The 13206-nt window shown below is 38.4% G+C and overlaps 1 protein-coding gene across 8 annotated transcripts in view; it reads left to right on the forward strand.

Moving 5' to 3' along the window:
• LOC131159561 (serine/threonine-protein kinase ATG1t) overlaps nt 1–13206 on the forward strand; it is a 33562-nt gene that overhangs the window by 1016 nt on the left and 19340 nt on the right. The window lies entirely within an intron of this gene.

The following is a 13206-nucleotide window of genomic DNA, read 5'->3' on the forward strand; positions in this document are numbered from 1 at the left end:
AGTATTTGAGCACTTCCATATCATTACCTTTTCATTTTTTAAACCAGAATTTTTTTGCACTTGGTATTCTCTACTCTAATTGCTTCAAGTTTGTAAATTTTTATGTTAATTATTTGGGTGCATTCATTTTCTTTCTTCAATTAGGCTTGCAGATTGTTAATTTTAGTCAGGTTGGTCTGCACTACCATTTTGCTTCTTCAAGTGATTTATCATTTTTTATACCATTGATCTTTAGGGATTTTACATATACAAGTAAAATGTCTTTGTTTTCTCTAGTTTGTCAAATTCTTTTTGTCTTGGCCAAAGATCAAGAAAAAAAACAGACACGTACACAGCAGCAGAAGAAACACATCAAAATGAAAGCAACCACACAAAATTAAGAAGAAACTCTCCCCTCACTATCAAATGCCGCAGCGGGAGACCTGCAACCACCAGTGGAGGGATGTAAGCAGGACGAATGGCTGCTGGTTCTGAACTATTTAATGGGCTACCCATGTGGCCAACATGTGATATGCTTTATTTGAGCTTCAAGCGAAGAAATATATGTCAACTGAATGGAAAGAAGATATGCTGAATATCTTCCATAATGGAAGAAATGGCCAAAGTTGCTTCTAAAGAATATCTGTTTGTCTGGGATAACTTCCTGCATCCTCCTCACTAATTGCTCTGTTAATACCCAACATTAAGATATTTTGAATGGCCAGTTTTGTCTGGGATAACTTCCTTTGCATCCTCCTCAATAATTGCTCTGTTAATACCCGACTTTGAGATATTTTGAATGGCCAGTTTTGCAGCCCAAGCCTATCCAACCAAAGGTCCAGTAGGAAATACCCAAACACCAAGGACGTTGCCCAAGAGTCCCTCAGCAAAGATGCAGCTAATACTTTTCTGACCTTGCGGCCCCACATCTGTATTAGATGCATCCACCTAGAAACTGAGAAAGAGGCTTGTTCATTCTCTGTGGCTAGATAGCAATTATTAGCTTCTACTGAATTCAACTCAGAAATGGCTTTCTGTTAACTGAAAACATCTGTCAATACCCTCTGATTGTCAATCCCTTGGCCTTCAAGGACTTCCATGTTCCTGGGTTGCCAAACCTTATTGAGAAGAGTTGCTGTGAAAGAGGGAATTTTCTTCCTGGTGGACGAGAGGAATCAAAGATAAGGGAGGAATTCAAAGAGCACTCCAACCATGTTTAGTGGATAATGAATTCAAAATTTTCCATTCTTAAAGATCCACCTGACAAACCAAATCATCTTAGCTAATTGACACTCAAGAGGAGTGGTGTTGAAGTTTCTGAAGATACAGTGCCAAGGGGACAGCAGATTTCTTATACATCTGTCCTCGAAGGCAAATTGGTTCTTGAGGGCAGGACCTCTGAAATGACTCTCCGTAGAAATACTTTTACACTTTTATGAATTTTCAATATCTTAATCTTTTTCCAAATGCCAGAGCAGTCTGAAGGGCACCAAACCTGGTCCATAAAATGTGGAGATTTAATTGGGAAGCATCCCTTGTTATTGTTGGGAACGTCCAGGCCAGGAGCATAATTATTGAAACTCAGTGTTTGTTGGATGAATTGGGCCTTAAATTGTCTGATCAAGGGGGAAATGAATTTAGGCTTGATGGGGGAAAATTAAAGGTAAAGAAGGGTCAAAGGAAACCAGCTAATTTGAAGTGTTCAGTGAACTATGAATGAAAGGGATTGAAGAGGGAATTTCTGGGTAGATATTAGCAGTTTATTTCTTTTCTTTTATTTTTTCCTTTTCTTTTTTTGAGTTTTAGTTTTATTTTTCTTTTTCTTTTTTTGGTGAGGATTTAGTATCCTCATTATGATTGTGCATTCTCTTTTGTAATAGATTTTCTTTTGCTGTAATAACAATAACAATAACAATAACAACCTCCTCCTCGTGGCAGGAGTTTAGAATGGATCTTGTGTCTTTGTGTAATTTCATTTGTGTTGAGATACCTTAAATTAGGCTTTAAGGTTCCATTACCTGATGAGACAAGTTTGAAAATAGAAAAGCTGATCCAAGAGGCAACTCTAGAACCTTAGAAGGTTGCAAATGCCTTTTTAAGTAATTCAATGATTTCAGAAATATCTTGAAACTTTTCTTCATAGTATTTATGGGAACTTTTTTTTTTAAGGATAAACACAGAATTTTTTAAAAAACAGAAGGTAGAAATCTACAAAGAGGAGGATAAGGTATCCTCTTAGCCAGAATTCGACAGCATCACAAAACTAATGAAGCATGGTTCTCCAATCCCTTCGCAAATTTGTTAGAGAGACCTCTATGATGATACCATATGTGGAGTACCAAAAAAAATGCAAGGAAAACTACTCTACAACAAACTATGGAAGCATGAGTAACATAAATTTTGAAAATACTAATATTAAATTCCATCCAAATACACAAAGGAACAGTCAAAATAGCACATATTTGAAGAGCTTTCCTCTCCTTCTTCCTAGGATCACTAAAATAAAAAAAGGCATAATGCAGACAAACCCAATGCTTCCCAATCATGGTTTTAAAAATTGGTCCCATTAAGTTAATGGTATAAGCACTAATACCATGATGAGACAATATCTCATAGGTGTCTTGATTCGCGTCCATTTCACTTGATATGGTCTGGTATAATGTTGTAAGGATTCTTATGACATGCCATTATTGTTGAGAGAGCATTGACTCCCTTTTTAGAAATTTCTCTCTCTAGAAAACTCTCTCTCTTGCTCTCTTTGTGGGAAAATCAAGACACATGTGGCTGCCTTGCTGTGGGAGACTTCTGGAAGAGTTTGTCAGAAAGTATAAAAGGAGCATAAAGCTCCATTACGGGGTTTGTGTGTAGGAAAGCAAATGCGAGTGTGTGCATTAGTGATGAGAGGTGAGAGTGGTTGTGAGTGTTGAGCACCAATCCAAGAGTGTGTGAGTTTTCCTTGGGTGTGTTTGAGGGCATACTATCGAAGGTTTACGTGCTTTGGTGCAAGTCAAAGTGGAAGGTGCTGGGCATCAAATTTTCTATTTCCTTGCTAATTATATTTCTCAAGAAGTGATATAAGAGCCAATGGTTGGAGACCATTGAAGAGATTGTAGTACGAAGAGATTATGCAGGGGTAGAAACTAGTTTGGACTACAAAGTCATGTAACTTGGATCAGTTTTACCTAGTTAAGTGTTGGGCATCACCAAGTAATGATAGTGGATATGGCGACCTCACCTAGTAGCATTGAGAAGCTTGACAATAGTAATTATAATAATTGAATCATTTGCATGTAGTTTTACTTGCTTGGACAAGACTTGTTGGTGGTAGTCATACTAACCAACTAAAGTTGAAGAGTTGAAGAAATGGAAAGTGAGGGCTGGCAAAGCATTGTATATATTGGTCATAGGAGTGAAATATGATTTAGTGCAACATATCAAGGATGCAAAGACTTGGGTTGCGTGGGATTCTTTTGCAACTCTATTCGCTAGAACCAATGGCGCAAAGGTCCAATTATTATAAAATGAACTTCTATTAGTCTTATAGCAAATATGATGGTAACTCAATATTTCACAAAAGTTAAAATGTATTAGCCAACCTAAGGGCTTTGGGCAAAAAAAATGTGCGGAGTCTTAGTGAAGGATGAGGAAAAGGCTTTCTTTAAGGCTTCAAGAAGATTGGTGAGATAGGAGGGATCTTAACAAAATAGTGATAGAGAAGAAAATGAAGATAAAATGTATAAGCAACAAAACAACCAATGTTATAAATATGGCAAGAGGACACCTCGCTTGAGACTATTAATAGAGAAGGGAATGCCGCTACGTCCATCTAGAGTAAGAATGACAACAAAGAAGAATGGGACCTTGGGGCATCCTTTGTAGTAATAGAGGACATGTCAAATTAAGGGCATGTAACTTCCTGTGTGTTGAACCAAATGAGGAATCGACACTCACTATATTGAGTAACAAACTATTTATTTATTTACTTTTTTTTTTATAACAAAATGAATCTATTAGTGAAAAGAATATTTACATTAAATGGAGGATAAGAAATTTGTGAATAGAATAGAGAAACGTAGACACCACATTTTGTCTAGGGTGCCAACAAAGGGAAATAGCATGGTAATACCCAAGCAAGAAAACTAAAAAAGGGGTAAAACAAAGACACAAAATACGGAGTGGCTACCTTATTTTTTAAAGAAAAGGGGAAACAAGGAAAAACCTAAAAAATTAGATATCGAGTTTGGAAGTACATCTGTGCATAGAGAAGGTGATTGACTAACCATCTTATTGATGGTTAGCTGACCCACACTCCTATTGGTTCCTGTTCATGGAATAAATAATGCAACTACATGTGCGTGTGCCTTCTGAAAGAAAGAAAGGTTGAAAAGAAATAGAAAGGAGAAGACCCTTTTTGGTCCTTTAGTAATGTCATTACTATCAAAGAGCACTCCAATATGGCTTTAGAAACCCAAAGTATTGCTTTAGAGGGGCTGGCCTCATAGCCCTAATTATGAAAATAGATGATGGTAAAGAAAATGGTTGGTTATGAATTTCTTGAAATTTATAAATATTTTAAATTTAGTGCTTCTTGCATGAAGAGGATGTTCAAGGGTTCTCTCTCATTGGTCATTGATTACTTTGAGGATCCATCTTGCACTTTTTGCGCCTACTTCAATGACCTCTTTCATCACTTTTATTGCTTCAAACACAACTCCTAATGTTGGCCACACTTCACTATCGACTATGGGCAATACTTGATATATAGGCCCATAAATGTTACAAACTTTTGCCACTCTATCCCAAAATTTATGGTGAAGAACTATGTTTTTAGTTTGTCTACCCAATTTTGTTCAACTAAGAGAATACTCCAGTCCATTCATCAAATATGAGTAGATATTTAAAGCTGATTTTTTAATTTTTAATTTTATTTATTTTTTTCGTAGGCTATCAATGGCAATGTAGTTTGTGGTAAATTGTGTCGTCCCAAGACGCATAATATCCTCAATAATCGGCATCCGTGTATGCCTCAAGAACTAAGCTTCCGTTCCTTTTAAATAGTCACTTTTTCCTGGTGTCCCTTTGACGTATTGTAACACTCGGTGAGCTGTCTGTAGATGGACTTCCTTCGGGCTATGCATAAATTGACCAATCACACTCACTGCATAAGCTATATCCGGTCGTGTGTGAGATAGATAAATGAGTCTTCCTATCAGGCATTGGTACATTTCTCTATCTACTGCTGCATCCTCCTTTGCCTTTCCAAGTCTAAGGTTAGGATCTTTTGGAGTACTTGCTGGTTTGCACGCCGTCTTGCCGGCTTCTTTGAGGTGATCCGCAACATACTTCTACTGAGATATAAAAATGCCCGGTCTAGAGTGAGCCACATCGATCCCAAGAAAATATTTTAGCCTCCCTAATACCTTGATCTCAAACTCCTTAGCCAAACAATGACTCAAAAACTGTTGTTCCTTATCATCATCCCCTGTCACTATCATACCATCGACATATACCAAGAGGACTGTGACTCCCCCTGAAGGTGAGTGTTTAATGAACAATGTATGATCCCCTTGGCTTTGTCTATATCCCATGGCTATAATAACTCTTGCAAACCTTCCAAACCATGCCCGTGGTGATTGTTTAAGACTGTATAAGGCTTTCTTCAGCTTGCACACAGTATGAGCAGCCAAATTATTCCCATAACCTGGAGGGACTTCCATATAAATTTCTTCCTCTAGCTGTCCATGCAAAAATGCATTCTTGACTTCAAACTGCTGCAAGTCCCAACCATAATTAGCTGCTAGAGACAACAAGATTCTGACAATGTTCATCTTCGCAATTGGAGAAAAATTCTCTAGGTAGTCAATTCCGTAGGTTTGAGTATAACCCTTGGCCACTAACCTTACCTTGTATCTCTCTATTGATCCATCTGCTCTATACTTCAGTGTAAACCCATTTACACCCCATGGGTTTCTTTCCTGCCGGCAATTTCACCAACTCCTAGGTTTTGTTTTTTTCCATCGCCTCCATCTCCACATTCATAGCTTGTTTCCATTTCTGATTGGATAAAGCCTCAGATAAGGTGGTAGGGATGACAATGGTGTTTAAGCTAACAAGGAAGGATCTTTGGGATGTTGAAAATTTTTTGAAGGACAAGAAATGTGAGATAGGATATAAAGGTTGTTTTGTGCACTCTAGTTCCCTTTCTAACAGCAATGGGAAGATCTTGGTCATTAACCCAAGGTTCGGTTTCAGCTTGCAATGAAGGGTTAGAAATTGTTATCGCATTCTCAAGATCCGAGTTGGAGTCTCGGACTTGCACAGATTCAGCGACAGCCACCTTCCTCCTTGAAAACACTTTTCCATATTTCACATTCTCAAGAGCAGAATCAGTTTTTTTTCTAGGGAATTTCGGGCCACGAGTTTGGACATATGATTTGGCACAGGATTTGGCATAGGCTTAGACACAGACTCAGACATAGGATTTGGCATAGGGGAACAAGAAACTTGTTTAGATACAGGAAGTGATAGCAAATCAAGTAAAACACCCCTATCCTCCCTATCCTTATCTTCTATTGTTGAACTCTCCTCCGGAAGATAAGGAGTGGTGAAATAGGACTTTTGTTCATTGAAAGTAACATCCGCTAAGACATAGAACTTCTTAGATGGAGGATGATAACATTTATGCCCCTTTTGAGTCAAAGAATAGCCCACAGACACATTTTAACGCCCTTGGGTCTAGCTTTCCCCTACTTTGACTATGAATATGAACAAATGACTCGCACCTGAATATCCTAGGTACAAGTTTATCTGTAGTGTGTAGGTAAGGATGGAATGTTGAGAGCATTTCCTTTGGACTTTTGAATCCCAAGACTCTGGAAGTCAAACGATTTATAAGATGAGCAGCTGTAAGAACTCCTTCCCCCCAAAAGAATTTAGGCACATTTTTCTGGAACATGAAAGCTCAGGTTGACTTAAGAAGGTGACCATTTTTCCTTTCTGCTACACCGTTTTGCTGTGGGGTATTGACACAAGATGACTCTTGTACTATCCCTTCCTTCTGAAAGTATGGAGTTAGGACTTGATTGAAATAAACCCTAGTGTTATTTGATCTAAAACTTTTGATATTGACCCCAAATTGATTTTTAACCATAGAACAAAAATTTGGGAGAATAGTACTGACATCGGATTTATGTTTGAGCAAGAAAAGTCGAATAACACGAGTGCAATCATCAATGAATGACACAAACCATCATGCCCCAAAAAAATTATGAATATTAGAAGGACCCCAATTATCACTATGAATGAGACAAAAAGGAATAGAACTTCTTTTATTACTGACAAGAAAAGATACACGTTTGTGTTTAGCAAGTTCACACACTTCACAATGAAAATTCTCAACATTTAAACCTTTAAATAAAGAAGGAAACAGATTTTTAATGACTCTAAATGACAAATGTCCAAGTTGGCTATGGTGAAGCCAAACTTTCTCTTTATTGGACAAAAAATGCTTAGAAAAAAGAGTGAGAAAATTTGCCCTTGGCAACGCTTGACTGACTCGGTGTTTTGAGGTAGTAGAGTCCATCCCGTTCTCTAGCATGTCCAATTATCCTCGCCGAATCCTCGTCTTGAAATAGATAATAACTTTGATGAAAAACCACATTGCAACGTAAATCTTGAGTGAATTTTTGAATAGAGACAAGGTTTGTGGATAATCTAGGAACATGGAGAACATTTTTTAAAATCAGTGATGGGCCTATTTTGACATCTCCTACCCCAGCTATAGTGGTTAAGGAATCATCGGCTGTGGCTATTTTCCTACTGCTTGGGCATGGCAAATATGTGAAAAAACCATTCAGTGAGTGGGTCATATGGTCGGTAGCTCCTTAGTCCATGACCTAGTAGTTTCACCTGAGACATTTAATCCAATAAAGGTAGGAAACTCACTTGAAAATGCCAATGAGCAAGTACCTGAAGGTTTGTCAAGATTGCCAATAAGAGATCTCACCCTCTCAACCTCTTCTTGGTTGAGACCGCCTAACTCTTGTGGTGCTGCTTCATTTTGCTGTACCGCAACAACATAAGCCTGACCATTGTTCCTTGGTTGCTCTCCTTTCTGTCCCCACTCTCGGCTTGGAGGTTTTCCATGAAGTTTCCAACACTGTTCACGAGTATGGCGTGCCTTCTTACAATAAGTGCACCACAAGTTGTCCTTGTAATGACGGTTATGGGCCTTTGGCTGACTAGGTCTCCTATTTTCAAAAACTGGTGCTCGTTCCACATTTGTGACTGAATTATTGCCACCAATAGCCACCATAGCCGAGCTGTTTGTATTTTGTGGTTCAAGCATCATAACTCTTTTGCTTTCCTCACCTCGAATCAGTGCCACCACCTCATTAAAACACGGAACTACCTGCTTGCCGAGAATTTGAATCCTCACTTGATCAAATTCTGGATTAAGTCCAACAAGAAAATCATAAGACTCTATCTTGATCGATAAAATCCTTTAGAACAGCGGCATCTTCAAGACACTTGGTTTTTATCACTCTATAATGATCAAGTTCTTGCCACAAAGATTTCAATTGGTTGGCATATTCAGTAATAGATTTACTCCCTTGTTTTGCTGCAATCGTCTTCACCTTCACATCATATACTTGGGCCGCATCTATAGCTTTTGAGTATGCTTGTTGAATCGCATCCCAAATATCTTTGGCACTAGCCAAGAACATACATGTGTCGTTAATATCAGGAATCATAGAATTCCACAGCCACGCCATAATCATGGAATCTTCTTCATCCCATGCTTCAAAACGAGGATCTCCTGGTTTCGGCTCTGTACCCATGAGATGGCTGATCTTTCCCTTTCCCTTCAGCACGGCACGGACAAGTTGAGACCATTTGAGGTAGTTTTTTCCATTCAGCCTATGTGCTGCCTCGATATTTTGCAATTCCTTGGGTTCTTGGGATCGAACAATCTCCTCCGATTGTGCTTGTAGTGGTCATCTCTGCAACCTCCGACATTCTTCACAAACAATGATCTCTTGCCGATTAAGGCCGATCACTCAAAATAGAAAACACCAACAATGAAGGCTGGCAAAGGTAGAAATAAGAACGAAAATTGCTCTAAGAAATTTCAGCAATGAAGGCTGAACAGGAAAAGTGCAAAAGTACTCTGTTTTTGAACTAAAAAACAAGGTAAAATAGGGTTCAAAGAAGTAGCAGTATGTTCTCGGCAATGAAGGCCTGTGTGAAGAGGTTTTTAATTCTAGAAAAGAGCTTTAGGCTGTAATACCCACACAAACTGAGAAACACTTCGTAGAAGAATTTTATTCATATCTTCGAATAATACACAAAACATTAGCCATATACATCAACCCTAGCTGTAGAAAAGGAAAATTAATTTGTTTATATCAAATCTCATGATTTATGGGATATTCTAACAGAATAGGAAACTAAAAAAATCAGCTTAATTCTAGGAATATTGTTACAAAGTTTCCTAAAATAGCTTACCATGCACGTATAGAATACAAGTCATTAAACACGTTTTCCCACAGTTACAACCACCATAAAAACCGAAGCCTAAAACCCTAAATCCGCTGCATGCCTACCATCATAGAAGAATTTCCAACAACATTATAGCCCTTGAAAACAACTAGTAGCTGTCGTAAGTTGGACTAGTCGCTGCAAATTTCCTGGGGAATACTGCCAGTTCAGGAACACAAAATCTACCATAGATTATGCAAAAACAACACCATAGTCACCTATAGACACTGCCAATCTGCCCCTACTGAAATCCCATCTCTAGACAGTGCCCCATGCGTCCTCACCCATTGATTGTAGGTTGTCAGGGCCGACCCCACGTGCTGGTGCGTAAAGCCACTCGTTCATACTGGGTCACCTTGTTAGTGGTTGTTCTGATCATTCTGGCAATTAATCTCATTATCATTGGTCGAAGCTTGTGAGTGTTGGGATGGAGTTTGCAAAGACCAAACGTATGGTTCCCTTGTTAGTCACTTGTTTGAGTGAATCATGTATTGTAACTATATCAGAGGAGTATACAAGGTTTCTACAACATCAATCATCTCAACAAGCATCTTATCACATTGCATCTTTCTCCTAGAAAGGTAATCCTATTGTTTGTTTGTCATCTAGTATCTTTACTACTAGTCCTTGGGTTATCTATTTTGCTGCCACTGACCATATTACAGGTGCAACCAACTTTTTTCTACCCTCCAGTATTGTAAAAATCTACCTAAAGTTACTCGTGCTTATGGGTCCACTATTGTGGTTCAGGGGATAGGAATAGTAAATCGTACTCTTTCCATCTCTCTTTCTTCCGTTTTATACATTCCTAAATCCCCTTTCAACCTTATGTTAGTAAGCTTACAAAGTCACTAAATTGTTTTGTCACCTCCTTTTTTGATTTTGTGGTTGTTTTGGATTTGAAGATGAGGAAGACAATTGGCACAGGACATGAGGCTTTACTACTTTGAGTTGCTTTCTCCTCTCATTGCCTATATAGCTGTCGCTACACCACTTCAAATCCATTGTTGCCTTGGTCATCCATTTGTGGACAAGCATCTAGTTCCTACATTGAATTTTGTGTCTAATATTGAGTGTGTCTCGTCAATTGGGAGAACATCATTGTGTTCCCTTTGCTTCCTAAGTCGAGAAATGGGGTTGGTTTTTTCATGCTAGTGCATTTCGATATTTGGGGTCCTAGTCGTGTTGTCAAAGTTGGGATTTTTGTGCTTTGTTACATTTGTCGTTGACTACTCCGGAATGACTTGGTTGTATTTACTGGAAGATTGTTATAAGTTGTTTAATATTTTTTGTGAATGAAGACTGAATTTGATATGCTAGTGAGGATACTTCGTAGTGATAATGCTAAGAAATACTTCAGTACCCAATTCGCTATCCATATGACTAATTCTAGTATGATCCATTAGTCCTCTTGTGCCGACACTTTGCAAGAAAATGGAGTTGCAGAGTGGAAAAATTGATATATTCTTGAGGTCACTCATATCCAATTGTATCAAATGAATGTCCTCAAAGTATTTTGGAGGGATGCTGTGCTCACGGCTTGCTCCCTCATCAATAAAATGCCATCGTCAGTCCTTGGTGGTAAAATCTCATATTCAATTATCTTCCCTAAGGATCCTTTGTTCTCCCTTCCTCCTCGTATATTCGGTTATGTCCTTTGTCCATTCAATTAACTCTAGGAACAGTAAGTTGGATCCTCGTGCTATCAAATGTAATTTTTTGGGCTATTCCTACACTCAAAAGAGATATCGATGTTATATTCCTTTACAACAATTCTTTGTCCCTATTGATGTCACTTTTTTTGAGTCTAGACCATTCTACTCCGATTCTTTTAGTTCTGATGACCTTGATGAGTCTCTTTCTTTGCCTTACCTTTTAGATCCCGACCTATTTATATGTGGACAATTCTCCTACATTTCATCTAGTTTAAGTCCTTCTCGTCTCTTGGATCATCCCAATTTGTAGGTATACACATGGTGACTCAAGGGAGGAGAGCCTACTCTAGCTTCTACTACTGCACCTTTAGTTCCTTCATTAGATGATCTTATTTCGAATGATGTTGGTCCTCCTATAACTGTTCAGAAAGATAAACACACTTGTGCCCAATATCCAATCTCTTATGTTGTTTGTTATGATTTCTTGTCACCCTCAAATTATTGTTTCATTACTACTCTATCTTCTATTGTTCTTCCAATATCTATTTCTGAAGTCCTATCCCATTCTAGGTAGAGGACTGCAATGGTTGAAGAGATGCATGCGCTACATGATAATGGTGCTTGGGATTTGGTACCTCTTCCTCTCGATAAGTTTGTGGTTGGTTGTTGTTGGGTGTACAATGTGAAAATCAATCTTGGTGGTTCTATGGCTTGTTTGAAGGCTTGCCTTGTTGCTAAGGGATATACTCAGGCGTATAGTTTTGATTATTCATACACATTCTCTCCGATCAATAAACTTGCCTCAGTATGTTTCTTCATCTCATTAGTCACTACTTGTCAGTGGCCTCTACATTAGTAAGATGTGAAGAATACTTTTTTACATGGTGATCTAAATGAGGAGGTCTATATAGAGCAACCACTTGGGTTTGTTGCTCATGGGGAGTCAACTTTAATGTTTTGACTTGAGAAATTATTGTATAGATTAAAAGAGTCTCCCAGAGTTTGGCCGATTTAGTGCTATAATACTTGAGTTTGGTCCTCGACAATGTGCAATAGGTCACTTTGTGTTTATCTAGTAGAATTTTTATTATTGTGTATGTGGATGACGTTGTGATCATTGGTGACGATGATTAAGGCATCGAGGATCTAAAGCTTTTCCTACAGATTAAGTTTCAGACCAAGGACTTGGGACCATTGAAGTTTCTTGTCACAGAGGAATTATGTTCTTGATCTTTTAGATGAGATTGGGCTGTTGGGATCCAAACTTGTTGATACACCCATGGATCCCAATAGTAAGTTAGTGCTAGATATGGGTGATTTGTTGCCTAACTCAGGACAGTAGTAGAGACTAGTTGGAAAGTTGAATTATCTTATAGTCACTCGACTAGTTATATCCTTCACAACAAGTGTTGGTGAGTCTATTTCTCGATTCCCTGAAAACAAGTCACTGGGATGTAGTAGTTTGCATTTTGAGATATCTCAAAGGTGCACTAAGGAGAGGGTCTCCTATATTAGGATCGAGGCACACTCATACTCAGGGATATACTGATGTAGATTGGGTTGGGTTGCCTTCCGACCAAAGATCCACAACAGGGTATTGTATCGTTATTGGTGGTAATTTGGTGTCTTGGAAAAGGAATAAACAAACTACGGTGGCCAAGTCAAGTGCTGAGTTAGAGCATAGGGCTAAGGTGCACACTATAGGTGAACTTGTTTGGTTAAAGAACATGTTGAAAGAATTCGGTTTTCCACATTTTCAGCCTATGGAGTTGATGTGTGATAATCAAACTACTATTCATATTGCTTCCAAGCTGGTTTTCCATGAGCAGACAAAGTACATTGAAGTTGATTGCCACTTTATTCTGGAGAAACTTGTATAGAAGCTTGTTAGAACCACTCATGTGGAGTCTTAAGTTTCATCTTCTTGATTTGTTCACTAAATCCTTGGAAGGTGCTTGTGTGAAATTTGTAATAGGCTAGGAGCATATGATATATATGTTCCGACGTCTGACATGAGGGGGAGTGTTAATGG

This window comes from Malania oleifera, chromosome 1 (genome assembly GCF_029873635.1).
Source record: "Malania oleifera isolate guangnan ecotype guangnan chromosome 1, ASM2987363v1, whole genome shotgun sequence".
In the NCBI taxonomy this organism is placed as follows: domain Eukaryota; kingdom Viridiplantae; phylum Streptophyta; class Magnoliopsida; order Santalales; family Ximeniaceae; genus Malania; species Malania oleifera.